Below are 16,754 nucleotides of genomic sequence, written 5' to 3'. Positions count from 1 at the left end.
GAACTCCGTGTCCCCGACAACAAGAACTCCCTATGACCCTGACAACAAGACCTCCCTGTGACCCTGACAACAAGAACTCCCTGTGTCCCCGACAACAAGAACTCCCTATGACCCTGACAACAAGAACTCCCTGTGACCCTGACAACAAGAACTCCCTGTGACCCTGACAACAAGAATTCCCTGTGTCCCCAACAACAAGAACTCCCTGTGTCCCTGACAACAAGATCTACCTGTGTCCCCGAAAACAGGAACTCCCTGTGCCACCAACAACAAGAACTCCCTGTGTCCTCGACAACACGAACTCCCTGTGTCCCCGACAACAGGAACTCCCTGTGTCCCCAGACAACAAGATCTCCCTGTGTCCCCGACAACAAGAACTCCCTGTGTCCCCGACAACAGGAACTCCCTGTGTCCCCGACAACAAGAACTCCCTGTGCCCCCGACAAGAACTCCGAGTGTCCCCGACAACAAGAATTCCCTGTGTCCCCGACAAGAACTCCCTATGTCCCAGACAACAAGAACTCCCTGTGTCCCCGAAAACAAGAACATCCTATGTCCCCAACAACAAGAACTCCCTGTGTCCCCAGCAACAAGAACTCCCTGTGTCCCCGACAACAAGAACTCCTGTGTCCCCGACATCAAGAACTCCCTGTGTCCCCGACAACAACAGGAGCTCCCTGTGTCCCCAACAACAAGAACTCCCTGTGTCCCCGATAACAAGAACTCACTGTTTCACCGACAACAAGAACTCCCTGTGTCCCCAACAACAAGAACTCCCTGTGTCCCCGACAACAAGAACTCCCTATGACCCTGACAACAAGAACTCCCTGTGTCCCCGACAACAAGAACTCCCTATGACCCTGACAACAAGAACTCCCTGTGACCCCGACAACAAGAACTCCCTGTGTCCCCAACAACAAGAACTCCCTGTGTCGCCGACAACAAGAATTCCCTGTTTCCCCGACAACAAGTATTCCCTGTGTCCCCGACATCAAGAACTCCCTCGGTCAACGACAACAAGAACTCCCTGTCGCCCCGACATCAAGAACTCCCTGTGTCCCCGACAACAACAGGAGCTCCCTGTGTCCCCAACAACAAGAACTCCATGTGTCCCCGAAAGCAAGAACTCCTTGTGTCCCCAACAACAAGAACTGCCTGTGTCCTCGACAACAAGAACTCCCTCTGTCCCCGAAAGCAAGAACTCCCTGTGTCCCCAACAACAAGAACTCCCTGTGCCACCGACAACAAGAACTCCCTGTGCCCCTGACAACAAGAACTCCGTGTATCCCCGAACAACAAGAACTCCATGTGTCCGCGACAACAAGTACTCCCTGTGACCCGACAAGAACTCCGTGTGTCCCCGAACAACAAGAATTCCCTGTGTCCCCGACAAGAACTCCCTATGTCCCCGACAACAAGAACTCCCTGTGTCCCCGAAAGCAAGAACTCACTGTTTCCCCAACAAGAACTCCCTGTGTCCCCGAAAACAAGAACATCCTGTGTCCCCAACAACAAGAACTCCCTGTGTCCCCAACAACAAGAACTCCCTGTGTCCCCGACAACAAGAACTCCCTGTGTCCCCAACAACAAGAACTCCTGTGTCCCCAACAACAAGAACTCCTGTGTCCCCGACAACAAGAACTCCCTGTGTCCCCCATCAACAAGTACTCCCTGTGTCCCCCGACAACAAGATCTCCTTGTGTCCCCGACAACAGGAACTCCCTGTGTCCCCAGACAACAAGATCTCCCTGTGTCCCCGACAACAGGAACTCCCTGTGTCCCCGACAACAAGAACTCCCTGTGCCCCCGACAAGAACTCCGAGTGTCCCCGACAACAAGAATTCCCTGTGTCCCCAACAAGAACTCCCTATGTCCCAGACAACAAGAACTCCCTGTGTCCCCGAAAACAAGAACATCCTATGTCCCCAACAACAAGAACTCCCTGTGTCCCCAACAACACGAACTCCCTGTGCCCCCGACAACAAGAACTCACTGTGTCCCCCGATAACAAGAATTCCCTGTGTCCCCCGACTACTAAATTCCCTGTGTCGCCCGACAACAGGAATTTCCTGTGCCCCTGACAACAAGAATTCCCTGTGTCCCCAACAACACGAACACCCTGTGTCCCCAACAACAAGAACTCCCTGTGTCCCCGACAACAGGAACTCCCTGTGTCCCCGACAACAAGTATTCCCTGTGTCCCCGACATCAAGAACTCCCTCGGTCAACGACAACAAGAACTCCCTGTCGCCCCGACATCAAGAACTCCCTGTGTCCCCGACAACAACAGGAGCTCCCTGTGTCCCCAACAACAAGAACTCCCTGTGTCCCCGAAAGCAAGAACTCCTTGTGTCCCCAACAACAAGAACTGCCTGTGTCCTCGACAACAAGAACTCCCTCTGTCCCCGAAAGCAAGAACTCCCTGTGTCCCCAACAACAAGAACTCCCTGTGCCACCGACAACAAGAACTCCCTGTGCCCCTGACAACAAGAACTCCGTGTATCCCCGAACAACAAGAACTCCATGTGTCCGCGACAACAAGTACTCCCTGTGACCCGACAAGAACTCCGTGTGTCCCCGAACAACAAGAATTCCCTGTGTCCCCGACAAGAACTCCCTATGTCCCCGACAACAAGAACTCCCTGTGTCCCCGAAAGCAAGAACTCACTGTTTCCCCAACAAGAACTCCCTGTGTCCCCGAAAACAAGAACATCCTGTGTCCCCAACAACAAGAACTCCCTGTGTCCCCAACAACAAGAACTCCCTGTGTCCCCGACAACAAGAACTCCCTGTGTCCCCAACAACAAGAACTCCTGTGTCCCCAACAACAAGAACTCCTGTGTCCCCGACAACAAGAACTCCCTGTGTCCCCCATCAACAAGTACTCCCTGTGTCCCCCGACAACAAGATCTCCTTGTGTCCCCGACAACAGGAACTCCCTGTGTCCCCAGACAACAAGATCTCCCTGTGTCCCCGACAACAAGAACTCCCTGTGTCCCCGACAACAGGAACTCCCTGTGTCCCCGACAACAAGAACTCCCTGTGCCCCCGACAAGAACTCCGAGTGTCCCCGACAACAAGAATTCCCTGTGTCCCCGACAAGAACTCCCTCTGTCCCAGACAACAAGAACTCCCTGTGTCCCCGAAAACAAGAACATCCTTTGTCCCCAACAACAAGAACTCCCTGTGTCCCCAGCAACAAGAACTCCCTGTGTCCCCGACAACAAGAACTCCTGTGTCCCCGACATCAAGAACTCCCTGTGTCCCCGACAACAACAGGAGCTCCCTGTGTCCCCAACAACAAGAACTCCCTGTGTCCCCGATAACAAGAACTCACTGTTTCACCGACAACAAGAACTCCCTGTGTCCCCAACAACAAGAACTCCCTGTGTCCCCGACAACAAGAACTCCCTATGACCCTGACAACAAGAACTCCCTGTGTCCCCGACAACAAGAACTCCCTATGACCCTGACAACAAGAACTCCCTGTGACCCCGACAACAAGAACTCCCTGTGTCCCCAACAACAAGAACTCCCTGTGTCGCCGACAACAAGAATTCCCTGTTTCCCCGACAACAAGTATTCCCTGTGTCCCCGACATCAAGAACTCCCTCGGTCAACGACAACAAGAACTCCCTGTCGCCCCGACATCAAGAACTCCCTGTGTCCCCGACAACAACAGGAGCTCCCTGTGTCCCCAACAACAAGAACTCCATGTGTCCCCGAAAGCAAGAACTCCTTGTGTCCCCAACAACAAGAACTGCCTGTGTCCTCGACAACAAGAACTCCCTCTGTCCCCGAAAGCAAGAACTCCCTGTGTCCCCAACAACAAGAACTCCCTGTGCCACCGACAACAAGAACTCCCTGTGCCCCTGACAACAAGAACTCCGTGTATCCCCGAACAACAAGAACTCCATGTGTCCGCGACAACAAGTACTCCCTGTGACCCGACAAGAACTCCGTGTGTCCCCGAACAACAAGAATTCCCTGTGTCCCCGACAAGAACTCCCTATGTCCCCGACAACAAGAACTCCCTGTGTCCCCGAAAGCAAGAACTCACTGTTTCCCCAACAAGAACTCCCTGTGTCCCCGAAAACAAGAACATCCTGTGTCCCCAACAACAAGAACTCCCTGTGTCCCCAACAACAAGAACTCCCTGTGTCCCCGACAACAAGAACTCCCTGTGTCCCCAACAACAAGAACTCCTGTGTCCCCAACAACAAGAACTCCTGTGTCCCCGACAACAAGAACTCCCTGTGTCCCCCATCAACAAGTACTCCCTGTGTCCCCCGACAACAAGATCTCCTTGTGTCCCCGACAACAGGAACTCCCTGTGTCCCCAGACAACAAGATCTCCCTGTGTCCCCGACAACAGGAACTCCCTGTGTCCCCGACAACAAGAACTCCCTGTGCCCCCGACAAGAACTCCGAGTGTCCCCGACAACAAGAATTCCCTGTGTCCCCGACAAGAACTCCCTATGTCCCAGACAACAAGAACTCCCTGTGTCCCCGAAAACAAGAACATCCTATGTCCCCAACAACAAGAACTCCCTGTGTCCCCAGCAACAAGAACTCCCTGTGTCCCCGACAACAAGAACTCCTGTGTCCCCGACATCAAGAACTCCCTGTGTCCCCGACAACAACAGGAGCTCCCTGTGTCCCCAACAACAAGAACTCCCTGTGTCCCCGATAACAAGAACTCCCTGTGTCCCCGACAACAAGAACTCCCTATGACCCTGACAACAAGAACTCCCTGTGTCCCCGACAACAAGAACTCCCTATGACCCTGACAACAAGAACTCCCTGTGTCCCCGACAACAAGAACTCCCTATGACCCTGACAACAAGAACTCCCTGTGACCCCGACAACAAGAATTCCCTGTGTCCCCAACAACACGAACACCTTGTGTCCCCAACAACAAGAACTCCCTATGTCCCCGACAACAAGAACTCCCTGTGTCCCCGAAAGCAAGAACTCCCTGTGACCCCAACAACAAGAACTCCCTGTGTCCCCAACAACAAGAACTCCCTGTGTCCCCGACAACAAGAACTCCCTGTGTCCCCAACAACAAGAACTCCTGTGTCCCCAACAACAAGAACTCCTGTGTCCCCGACAACAAGAACTCCCTGTGTCCCCGACAACAAGAACTCCCTGTGTCCCCAACAACAAGAACTCCTGTGTCCCCAACAACAAGATCTCCTTGTGTCCCCGACAACAGGAAATTTCTGTGTCCCCGACAACAGGAACAGCCTGTGTCCCCAGACAACAGGATCTCCCTGTGTCCCCGACAACAAGAACTCCCTGTGTCCCCGACAACAGGAACTCCCTGTGTCCCCGACAACAAGAACTCCCTGTGCCCCCGACAAGAACTCCGTGTGTCCCCGAACAACAAGAATTCCCTGTGTCCCCGACAAGAACTCCCTATGTCCCCGACAACACAAACTCCCTGTGTCCCCGACAACAAGAACTCCCTATGACCCTGACAACAAGAACTCCCTGTGTCCCCGACAACAAGAACTCCCTATGACCCTCACAACAAGAACTCCCTGTGACCCCGACAACAAGAATTCCCTGTGTCCCCAACAACACGAACACCTTGTGTCCCCAACAACAAGAACTCCCTATGTCCCCGACAACAAGAACTCCCTGTGTCCCCGAAAGCAAGAACTCCCTGTGTCCCCAACAACAAGAACTCCCTGTGTCCCCAACAACAAGAACTCCCTGTGTCCCCGACAACAAGAACTCCCTGTGTCCCCAACAACAAGAACTCCTGTGTCCCCAACAACAAGAACTCCTGTGTCCCCGACAACAAGAACTCCCTGTGTCCCCGACAACAAGAACTCCCTGTGTCCCCAACAACAAGAACTCCTGTGTCCCCAACAACAAGATCTCCTTGTGTCCCCGACAACAGGAAATTTCTGTGTCCCCGACAACAGGAACAGCCTGTGTCCCCAGACAACAGGATCTCCCTGTGTCCCCGACAACAAGAACTCCCTGTGTCCCCGACAACAGGAACTCCCTGTGTCCCCGACAACAAGAACTCCCTGTGCCCCCGACAAGAACTCCGTGTGTCCCCGAACAACAAGAATTCCCTGTGTCCCCGACAAGAACTCCCTATGTCCCCGACAACAAGAACTCCCTGTGTCCCCGAAAGCAAGAACTCACTGTTTCTCCAACAACAAGAACTCCCTGTGTCCCCGAAAACAAGAACATCCTGTGTCCCCAACAACAAGAACTCCCTGTGTCCCCGACATCAAGAACTCCCCGTGTCCCCGACAACAACAGGAGCTCCCTGTGTCCCCAACAACAAGAACTCCCTGTGTCCCCGACAACAAGAACTCCCTGTGCCCCGACAACAAGAACTCCGTGTGTCCCCGAACAACAAGAACTCCCTGTGTCCCCTACAACAAGAACTCCCTGTGCCCTCGACAAGAACTCCGTGTGTCCCCGAACAACAAGAATTCCCTGTGTCCCCGACAAGAACTCCCTATGTCCCCGACAACAAGAACTCCCTGTGTCCCCGAAAGCAAGAACTCACTGTTTCCCCAACAACAAGAACTCCCTGTGTCCCCGAAAACAAGAACATCCTGTGTCCCCAACAACAAGAACTCCCTGTGTCCCCAACAACAAGAACTCCCTGTGTCCCCGACAACAAGAACTCCCTGTGTCCCCAACAAGAACTCCCTGTGTCCCCGACAACAAGAACTCCCTGTGTCCCCAACAACAAGAACTCCCTGTGTCCCCAACAACAAGAACTCCTGTGTCCCCGACAACAAGAACTCCCTGTGTCCCCCATCAACAAGAACTCCCTGTGTCCCCCGACAACAAGATCTCCTTGTGTCCCCGACAACAGGAAATCTCTGTGTCCCCGACAACAGGAACTCCCTGTGTCCCCAGACAACAAGATCTCCCTGTGTCCCCGACAACAAGAACTCCCTGTGTCCCTGACAACAGGAACTCCCTGTGTCCCCGATAACAAGAACTCCCTGTGTCCCCCTGGAACAAGAACTCCCTGTGTCCCCCGAGAACAAGAAATCCTTATGTGGTTTCAAGTCGAATTTTGTTTTATTACATTGCTGTGAAGCATCTTTTGCCTTTTTAAAGATTCCACTGTTACTGCTTCCCTGATTTAACTTGATGTACAGTAACGTCCTACCATTTATACAAGGCGTGACATTCCCGCCAACCTCAGAAACGGTGAAATCGTGAACCTTGGACATTCTTTACAATGGGATTCAAGTAGATAAGTTCCAGCCACCCTAAAATTTTAAATATACAATGGATCAAAGGCAATAAAAATTATGTTTTAAATGAGTTTAAAGATACATTTATGGGAGAAATTGTTTAACAAAACAAGAAACCAAGGAAAATTTGGTGTTCAAGAGGGCATTTGACGTGATTTAAATGGAAACAATATGCAGGGTTAAAGGGAAAAGGCAGGAGATTGGCATTTAGTTAAAATGCTCAGAGAGCCGGTGCAGACACAATGGGCCGAATGGCCTCCTTCTACACCTTAACAATTCTGTGATTCTGTGAACTCCCCATGACCCCGACAACAAAACACCCCATAGACCCGATCGGAGCCCACCTCTGCTCTCAAGTAAAGCACTGTAAAGTGTGACAAATTTTTACGTTTTTCTTGTTTTCTGGTTTTATTAAACAATTTCTCCAGTAGCACAATGGGCCGAAGGGCCTGTTTCTGTGCTGTATAACTCTATGACTCCATGACAATCACATATGAACATATAAACAAACAAAACTACCAAGATGGAAAAAAATAACAGCTGATCCGTCAAGCCTTCCTCGAACACCTGCTGATCTAAGGAAGGCAAAAATAAACTGAGAAAGGAACACAAGACCGACCAGGTAAAATCAAATTCCCTTTCTTTCTTAGTGACTTTTCTTGGTTGCCTTAGCCGTTACCTCAGGCTGTTGCACTGACGCAATGCATTCTTTGTACTAATTCAGGAATGCCATAGGGTGGAGACTTCAGTGTCCATTCTCCAGTAATTCTTTATTCATGTTTATTCACAGTTGGGGGAACGCAACATGCAGAAAAATAAATGATGGAATGCTACTGTGCACAGCTCCTCGGTGAGGCTTTAGACGCAGTGGAATTATCCAGTGAATTTTATGAAATTTACATGAAATGCATTATGTATGGGCATACTGTCATCGCTGTAGAGAGATCGAGCATCAAAGCACCCAGAATGATACGAGACAAAATGAAAACAGATTGTGTTCAGCTAAACTAGGTTCGTTAACAAGGAATTTTTTGATCACTTCTGAGAGACTAAACAATTCCCATCATTTTCTGTCTGAACGTGAAGCTTCAAGGTCAGAGGTTGGAGCAACTAACCATGGTCAAAAAGCTTTAATAGGATGACTGACTCTTCTACACAGCTGTAATTTGCTTCTTTCAGATCTTAATTCACACCTTTACAAATTAAGACAGATTGATTAATGCATTATACAATATCTCAATTGCCCCAGAAATGAAGGAATGTCTCCAACAAATAAATTTTTAAAAATTACAAGATACTCTGGTGTGCTACTGCACAATGAACTTTGCACTGAGGTATTATTGCTATCATGCAGTGCTGTAATGCAAGATCGTCAGTATTGAGTTTCTTAAATCAGATCCTTAGTTGGTATCATATAGAACATAGACAAAGGGTACTTGATGTCTCTGGGAGAAATTATTGTGAGCTTATTCCTCGAGAAATCCTGGCTCTCCATCCAAGGTGGTGTCCAACCAACCATTTGTAAATGTCGGCCATTGTGGCCAGTGTAGGGTGAATCAGCACAGCTTAGATTGTCAACTCTGGTTGGACGTACTCCTGGAGATTTCATCATGTGACCTCTCGCCTCCAACCATCCTGCCATATGGAGCCACCATTGGTCGCCATTCTCACACTGGACACCCAATTGGAAGACAAAGAAACTCATTGTTACCTGACTGGATGATTAAACAGCCTTTTCCCCCATCACGAATATATTTTCAGAGCATTGCTGACAAAATAGACATGCTTTTGAAGCTAAAACGAAAACAGAATTACCTGGAAAAACTCAGCAGCTCTGGCAGCATCGGCAGAGAAGAAAAGAGTTGACCTTTCAAGTCCTCATGACCCTTCAACAGAACTGATTGAATATTAGAAGAGGGGTGAAATATAAGCTGGTTTAAGGTGGCGGGGGAGGGGGGGTGGTGGAGGAGAGAAGTGGGGGTGGGTGGTGTGGTTGTAGGGACAAGCAAGCAGTGATAGGAGCAGATAATCAAAAGATGTCACAGACAATGGAACAAAGAGGTGTTGAAGGTGGTGATATTATCTAAACGAATGTGCTAATTAAGAATGGATGGCAGGGCACTCAAGGTACAGCTCTAGTGGGGGTGCGGGTGGAAAGACTAACAGGGCATAAAAGGTATAGATTTAAAAATAATGGAAATAGGTGGGAAAAGAAAAATCAATATAAATTATTGGAAAAACAAAAGGAAGGGGGAAAAAATGGAAGGGGGGTGGGGATGGAGGAGGGAGTCAAGATCTAAAGTTTTTGAATTCAATATTCAGTCCGGAAGGCTGTAAAGTGCCTAGTCGGAAGATGAGGTGCTGTTCCTCCAGTTTGCGTTGGGCTTCACTGGAACAATGCAGCAAGCCAAGGACAGACATGTGGGCAAGAGAGCAGGGTGGAGTGTTAAAATGGCAAGTGACAGGGAGGTTTGGGTCATTCTTGCGGACAGACCGCAGGTGTTCTGCAAAGCGGTCGCCCAGTTTATGTTTGGTCTCTCCAATGTAGAGGAGACCGCATTGGGAGCAACGAATGCAGTAGACTAAGTTGGGGGAAATGCAAGTGAAATGCTGCTTCACTTGAAAGGAGTGTTTGGGCCCTTCCTTTCCCACCTATTTCCATTATTTTTAAATCTTGTATGCCCTGCAAGTCTTTCGACCCCATTCCCACTAGAGCTGTACCTTGAGTGCCCTACCATCCATTCTTAATTAGCACATTCATTTAGATAATATCAACAACTTCAACACCTCTGTGTTCTTTTGTCTGTGACATCTTTTGATGATCTGCTCCTATCACTGCTTGCTTGTCCCTACAACCACACCCCCCCTCCACTTATCTCCCCACACCCCCACCTTAAACCAGCTTATATTTCACCCCTCTCCTAATATTCACTCAGTTCTGTTGAAGGGTCATGAGGACTCGAAACGTCAACTCTTTTCTTCTCCGCCGATGCTGCCAGACCTGCTGAGTTTTTCGAGGTAATTCTGTTTTTGTTTTGGATTTCTAGCATCCGCAGTTTTTTTTGTTTTTATGCTTTTGAAGCTTTTTGTCTTGCGCTCATCAGGACAGACTTAGAAAAACACCAAATCTCACATGGAAGTTATACTTATATTGGCAAGTGAACTCTGATTGGCAGAGGCATTGTCATGGAGAATGCACCAGGGAACAGTTAACCGCCAAGCTTTTGTTTAAATTCAAACCAGGCAAGTCAACACTGATTGGTCAAGGCATTGCCATGGGAAATGAACCAGGGAATAGCTGCCAACCACCACCCCCACTAAGCTTTTGTTTATTTGAAAAATGGTAATGTGTGGACATGTTCTTTCTGTTTGCAAAGGGCAGCGCCCTATATCTGAATATATGTACCTTCTAGCACTAGTAAATGAGCCACACTGCGAGCTTGAATGATAACCTTAATTTGGCTGTTAGTGTAATTCTTAGCACAATCATATTGACTGTACTAATATTATATTTACGTATTATTATTTTATGGTGTTCTTGTGAATCTGTCCTCATGAGTGCAAGACAAAAAGCTTCAACAGTATGTCTATTTATCTCAGCAATCCTCAAGTTCTGTGTCATCAAACAACTGTTTATATTTTTTAAAGTTAAAACAAAAGTTTTCAAAGCAAGCATGAAGGAAACACTTTTTTAAACGCCTTGATGATTTTTTCTCCTGGGTTGTTTGCACAGCAGTGTCCTTGGGATAAACTTTAATATCTTGAGATTCAAGGATGATCCTGGAGGGGTGGCAGCTGACAGCTGCCGATCACAAAACACAAAGTATCTGGTCTCCGTCTTCAGAATGTAATTGTTGATTTTTGAGAGTACATTCTTGTACATGATAGTATGGTAGCCTAAAGGTTATGTTACCGATAATCCAAAAACCTAGGCTAATGGGACAGAGTAGATACGGAGAAGCTGTTCCCACTCGTGAAAGGATCGAGAACAAGAGGGCACAGGTTTAAAGTAATTGGTAAAAGAAGCAAGAGTAACACGAAGGAAATCTCTTTCACTCAGCGAGCGGCTGGGGTCTTGAATGCACTGCCTGAGAGTGTGGTCGAGGCAGGGTCAATTGAAGCATTTAAAAGGAAATTAGACTGTTATTTGAAAAAGAAAAAGGATGTGCAGGGTTACAGGGAGAAGGCAGGAGAATGGAACTAGGTGAGCTGCTCATTCGGAGGGCCAGCACAGACGCAAGGGGCCGAATGGTCTCCTTCTGCGCTGTAACGATTCTGTGATTCTGTGACCTGGAAAACATAAATCCAAGCTTCACCGTAACAGCCGGGGAATTTAAATTTAATTAAATAAAAATCTAGGTTTTTTTTTCTTAGAAAAGCTAGTACCAGTAATCTTAACCATGAAACTCCTGGAGTGCTGTAAAAACCCATCTAGTTCATAAATTTCCTTTTAAAAACTAGACTCCAAACCCACAGCAATGTGGTTGACTCTTAACTCCCCTCAGAAATGGCCTATCAAGCCATTCAGTTGTATTCAAGAAGTTGACTCATCGTGACCCAATTCTCAAGGGCAATTAGGGATGGGCAGTAACTGCTGGCCTTGCCAGTGATGCCCAAATGCTGTGAATAAAGCAAAAAAACTGGAATTTTTTTTTTTCTTGAAATGCAAGCAACTCAATTAAAGCACTCTGCCATTGCAGTGGGTCATTGTGGAAATCGGAAATCTGATCCCACCATTGTTTAACTCACAGGAATGGGGTAAGGGGACCTGCACTTTCACTTGTCAACTTGGTAACAGAAGCAGCTGGCACCTGCAGAGGCTGGAGAACCATTCACAGATCGACTTTTCAGCAAAGGGAATGCCTGTACAGGTCTAGAGAACTCTTGGGAAAGGGGAACTTGTGTGGTATTCACTGGGCAAGTAAGTGCGAAATGTGTCCATATTCGTAAAATCCCTGTACAACAATCCTTTTTGCCAGATGAAACAAAACTGTGGCCAAAAAAAACTCACGTTAAAGGTTATCCATAACCAGACCTACCTGTCAGAACTGCTGCCAATAAAGGCAATTTTTCAGATTGTGATCAGACATCGCCTATTGAATACATGTTCTTTGTCTCTCGTACAATCATAGAATGCCACAGCACAGAAGATACTTCTTGTGCTTTTGTTGTATGTACAGTCCATTACTCCTTCCCCATGGACTGACAGCAAGACTGCAAATACAAAACAAAGCGTGGGAATAGTGAATCCAGTTTTACATTGGTATTTAAGTATTTTGGAAAATAGACAAAAAAAAAGAGGTCTTATATTTGTGTAGGACTTTTCATGATCTCAGGATGGTCCATTGTGCTTTACGGCCAATGAAAAACCTTTGAATTGTAGTTACAGTTGTTATGGAGAGCAATGCAGTTGCCAATTCCACACAGCAAGCTCTCACAAATAACAATGCAATAATGATCCAATCTTTTTAGTGATGTTGGATGAGGGATAATTGTTGATCGCAACACCAGGAAGAGCTTCCTGCTCTTTCCCAGAATAAATAGTGACGCAGAATCCTTTACATCCACCTGAGAGGGCACATCGGTGTCTGAGGTCAAACCATCTTCAGCACTTTCATCACTGATATTCTTTCCTTCAGAATGTCAGAAATGGGAATGTTTACAGTGTTCAATGCAATTCAGAACTCCTCAGTTGCTGAAGCAGTCTGTGCCCACCTGCAGCAAGACCTGGACAACTTTCAGGCTTGGGCTGAAAAGTGATAAGTAACATTCCTGTCACACAAATGATCGTTTTCAACAAGTATCAACTTAACCATTTTGCCTTGACATTCAATGCTATTAACATCATTAAGTACCCCAGCATCAACACCTAGTCAGTAAAATGAACATACATTTTATGAAACTATAAGTGTTCACATCACTCCCGGCACAAATGTGGCACCACATGCTGTTTCAAAGTTCTTTAACTCTGAAGGACAAAATTAATCTCCACTTGGAGAGGCAAGGGTTAATCAAGGATAGTCAGCATGGGTATGTCAGGGGGAGATCATGTCTAACAAATTTGATTGAATTTTTTGAGGAGGTGACTAATTGTGTAGATGAGGGTAATGTAGTTGATGTCATCTACATGGACTTCAGTAAGGTTTTTGACAAGGTCTCACTTGGGACAATAACGTAAGAGTCCATGGGATCCAGGACAATTTGGCAAATTGGATCCAAAATTGGCTGAGTGGCAGGAAGCAGAGGGTGATGGTCAAAGGTTGTTTTTGTGACTGGAAGCCTGTGTCCAGTAGCGTACTGCGGGGTTCAGTGCTGGGTCCCTTGCTGTTTGTAGTGTACGTTAATGATCTAGACATGAATGTAGGAGGTATGATCAGTAAGTTCGCAGATTACACAAAAATTGGCGGTGTGGTAAATAGCAAGGAGGAAAGTCTTGGACTACAGGATGATATAGACGGGCTGGTCAGATGGCAGAATAGTCGCAAATTAAATTTAATCATGAAAAGTGTGAGGTGATGCATTTTTGGAGGACTAACAAGGCCAGAGAGTACATGATGAATGGTAGGACCCTAGGAAGTACAGCGGATCAGGGGGACCTTGGTGTGCACATCCATAGATCCTTGAAGGTAGCAGGACAGATAGATAAGGTGGTTAAGAAAGCGTATGGGATACTTATCTTTATTAGCTGAGGCATTGAATACTAGAGCAGGGAGATTATGATGGAGCTGAATAAAATGTTAGTTAGGCCATATCTGGGGTAATGTGTGCAGTTCTGGTCACCATACTATATGAAGGATGTGATTGCACTGCAGAGGGAACAGAGGAGATTCACCAGGATGTTGCCTGGGCTGGAGCATATGAGCTATGAAGAGACAGTAGGGTTCTTTTATTTACAGCAGAGAAGGCTGAGGGGGACCTAATTGAGGTGTACAAAATTATGAGGGGCATAGATCGGGTAGATAGGAAGAAGCCTTTCCCCTTAGTGGAGGGGAAAATAACCAGGGGGCATCAATTTAATGTAAGGAACAGGAGGGTTAGAGGGGATTTGAGGAAAACTTTTTTCACCCAGAGGGTTGGCGGTTTCTGGAACTCACTTCCTGAAAGGGTGGTAGAGGTGGCAACACTCACAACACTTAAGAAGTATTTAGATGAACACTTCAAATGCCATAGCAAATGAAGCCATGAGCCAAGTGCTGGAAAATGGGATCAGAGTAGATATGGGCTTGATGACTGGCACGGACATGATGGGCTGAAGGGTTCCATGCTGTAAAACTCTTTGGCTCTATGAGATCTCTGGTCAGAAGGTTGCAGGTTGGGAGTCACACTCCAGAGAGTTAGTACAAAAATCTAGGCTGATACACCTGCCTGAGCATTGAGTGAGTATGCACTGTTAGAGATGTCATCTTTCAGATGAGATATTAAACGGAGGCCCCTTTTACTCTCAGATTCACAAAAAAGAAGTGTTGGGGAGTTCATGTTGGTGCCTTGGCTGATATTAATCCCCCAATTAATAACTAAAAGCACATCATCTGGCCATTTGTCATTGCTGTGTTTGGGACCTTGAGTACAAATTGGCTGGGATGTTTCCTCCTTCTTAGCCAGTCCCTCAGGATCACGGATGACTTGCATCCACTCTGACTTGATGGGTTCTAAGATGGCTGATACGTCCAATGTGTGCTCTGCCACATGCAAGGCATTGTGTGCCTGAAGGTGGGGAGATTAGTTGTTTGGAGGTTTGTGCGCTCTCTCCAATTGCTCGGCTTCACCTCTGTCTCTCAGTTGGTGGGAATGTTGGGCCTCTTCAGGGATGCTTTGAGGAGATCCCTAAAGGGTTTCCATCCTCCTTCTGTGAGTCTCCTGCCACAACGGAGTTCCAGGTAGAGCAGTTACTTCAGTACAAGAATGATGACACTTCAAAAGATCTATGGGTCATACTTAGCAGGAAGGAAGATGTTTGTGATTATTGGGGATCAATCATCTCACTCCCAAGACGTTGCTGATGGAATTCCTCCTAGTGTCCTACATCTTCAGTTACTTCATCAATGACCTTCCCTCCATCATAAGGCCAGAAATGGGGATGTTTGCTGATGATTGTACAATGTTCAGCACCATTTGCAGCTTCTCAGATACTGAAGCAATCCATGTCCAAATTCAGCAAGACCTGGACAATATCTAGGCTTGGGCTGATAAGTGGCAGTAACATTTGTGCCACACAAATGCCATGCAATAACCATCCCAAACAAGAGTGAATCCAACCATCTCCCCAGTTGACATTCGATGGCATTACCATTGCTGAATGTCCCACTGTCAATATCCTGGGGTTGCCATTGACCAAAAACAGAACTGGACTAGCCATATAAATACGGTGGCTACAACAGCAAGTTAAAAGATGGGCATTCTGTGGTGAGTCACTCAGCTTCTGATTCCCCAAAGCCTGTCCACCATCTACAAGGCTCAAGTCAGGAGTATGATGGAATACTCTCCACTTGTCTGGATGAGTGCAGCTCCAGCAACACTCAAGAAGCTGAACACCATCTAGGACAATGCAACCCACTTGATTTGCACCCCATCCAACACCTCCAACCTTCAATCCCTCCACCACTGATGCACAGTAGCAGCAGTGTGTACCATCTACAAGATGCACTGCACTAACTCACCAAGGCTCCTTTGACAGCACCTTCCAAACCCACAACCTCTACAACCTAGATGGAAAAGGGCAGCAGATGCATGGAAACACCACCACCTGGACGTTCGCCTCCAAGCCACACACCATCCTGTATTGGAAATATATCGCCATTCCTTTACTGGCGTTGGGTCAAAACCTGGAATTCCCTTCCTAACAGCACTGTGGGTTGTGCCCACAACATATGGATTGCAGCGGTTCAAAAAGACAACTCACCACCACCTTCTCAAGGGCAGCTAAACATGGGCAATAAATGCTGGCCCAGACAGCAATGCCCACATCCCATGACCGAAGAATTTTTTTTAAAGTCTGTAAAGTGCTTTGGGATGTTGCGAAAGACGCTATAGAAATGCATTTCTTTCGTTGTTCTGTGCAGAAGGTGAAACTGAAATCCAAGTCAATCTTCTCTCCGGGGGTGCAATGCCTTTCCTCCATCTTATTGCTCCCTCATATCCAGTTGGGCTTTTTTTTTATTGCTGAATTGATGCTACCACTGCACAGCAAGTCTTATAACCTTTTAACAATGTATTTACCAGGCGGCGGAGAGGTCAAGAAGCAGAATGAGTGACTGGCGTTACTTTATGGATGTGAATGACCTATAACTCAAGCAGCAGTGGAGTGTAAGAGAACTATGACAGTCTTTAGTATTAATGAAAGAACACCAGTACTACTGTCATCAAAAAGAAGGTCTATTTATTCTCTGGGAGATTACAATCCCTCGAGTCTCAGGTGGTCATTGCATTAAATTGAAGACTGCTGTGTGCAGCTGGAAACTGTCAAGTGATAAATTGTATGTGCAGATGATTGTTTTAATTGTTCACTTGTGG

The sequence above is a fragment of the Carcharodon carcharias genome, chromosome 7 (genome assembly GCF_017639515.1).
Source record: "Carcharodon carcharias isolate sCarCar2 chromosome 7, sCarCar2.pri, whole genome shotgun sequence".
NCBI classification, from domain to species: Eukaryota; Metazoa; Chordata; class Chondrichthyes; order Lamniformes; family Lamnidae; genus Carcharodon; species Carcharodon carcharias.
Note: the sequence above shows the minus strand (reverse complement) of the source record.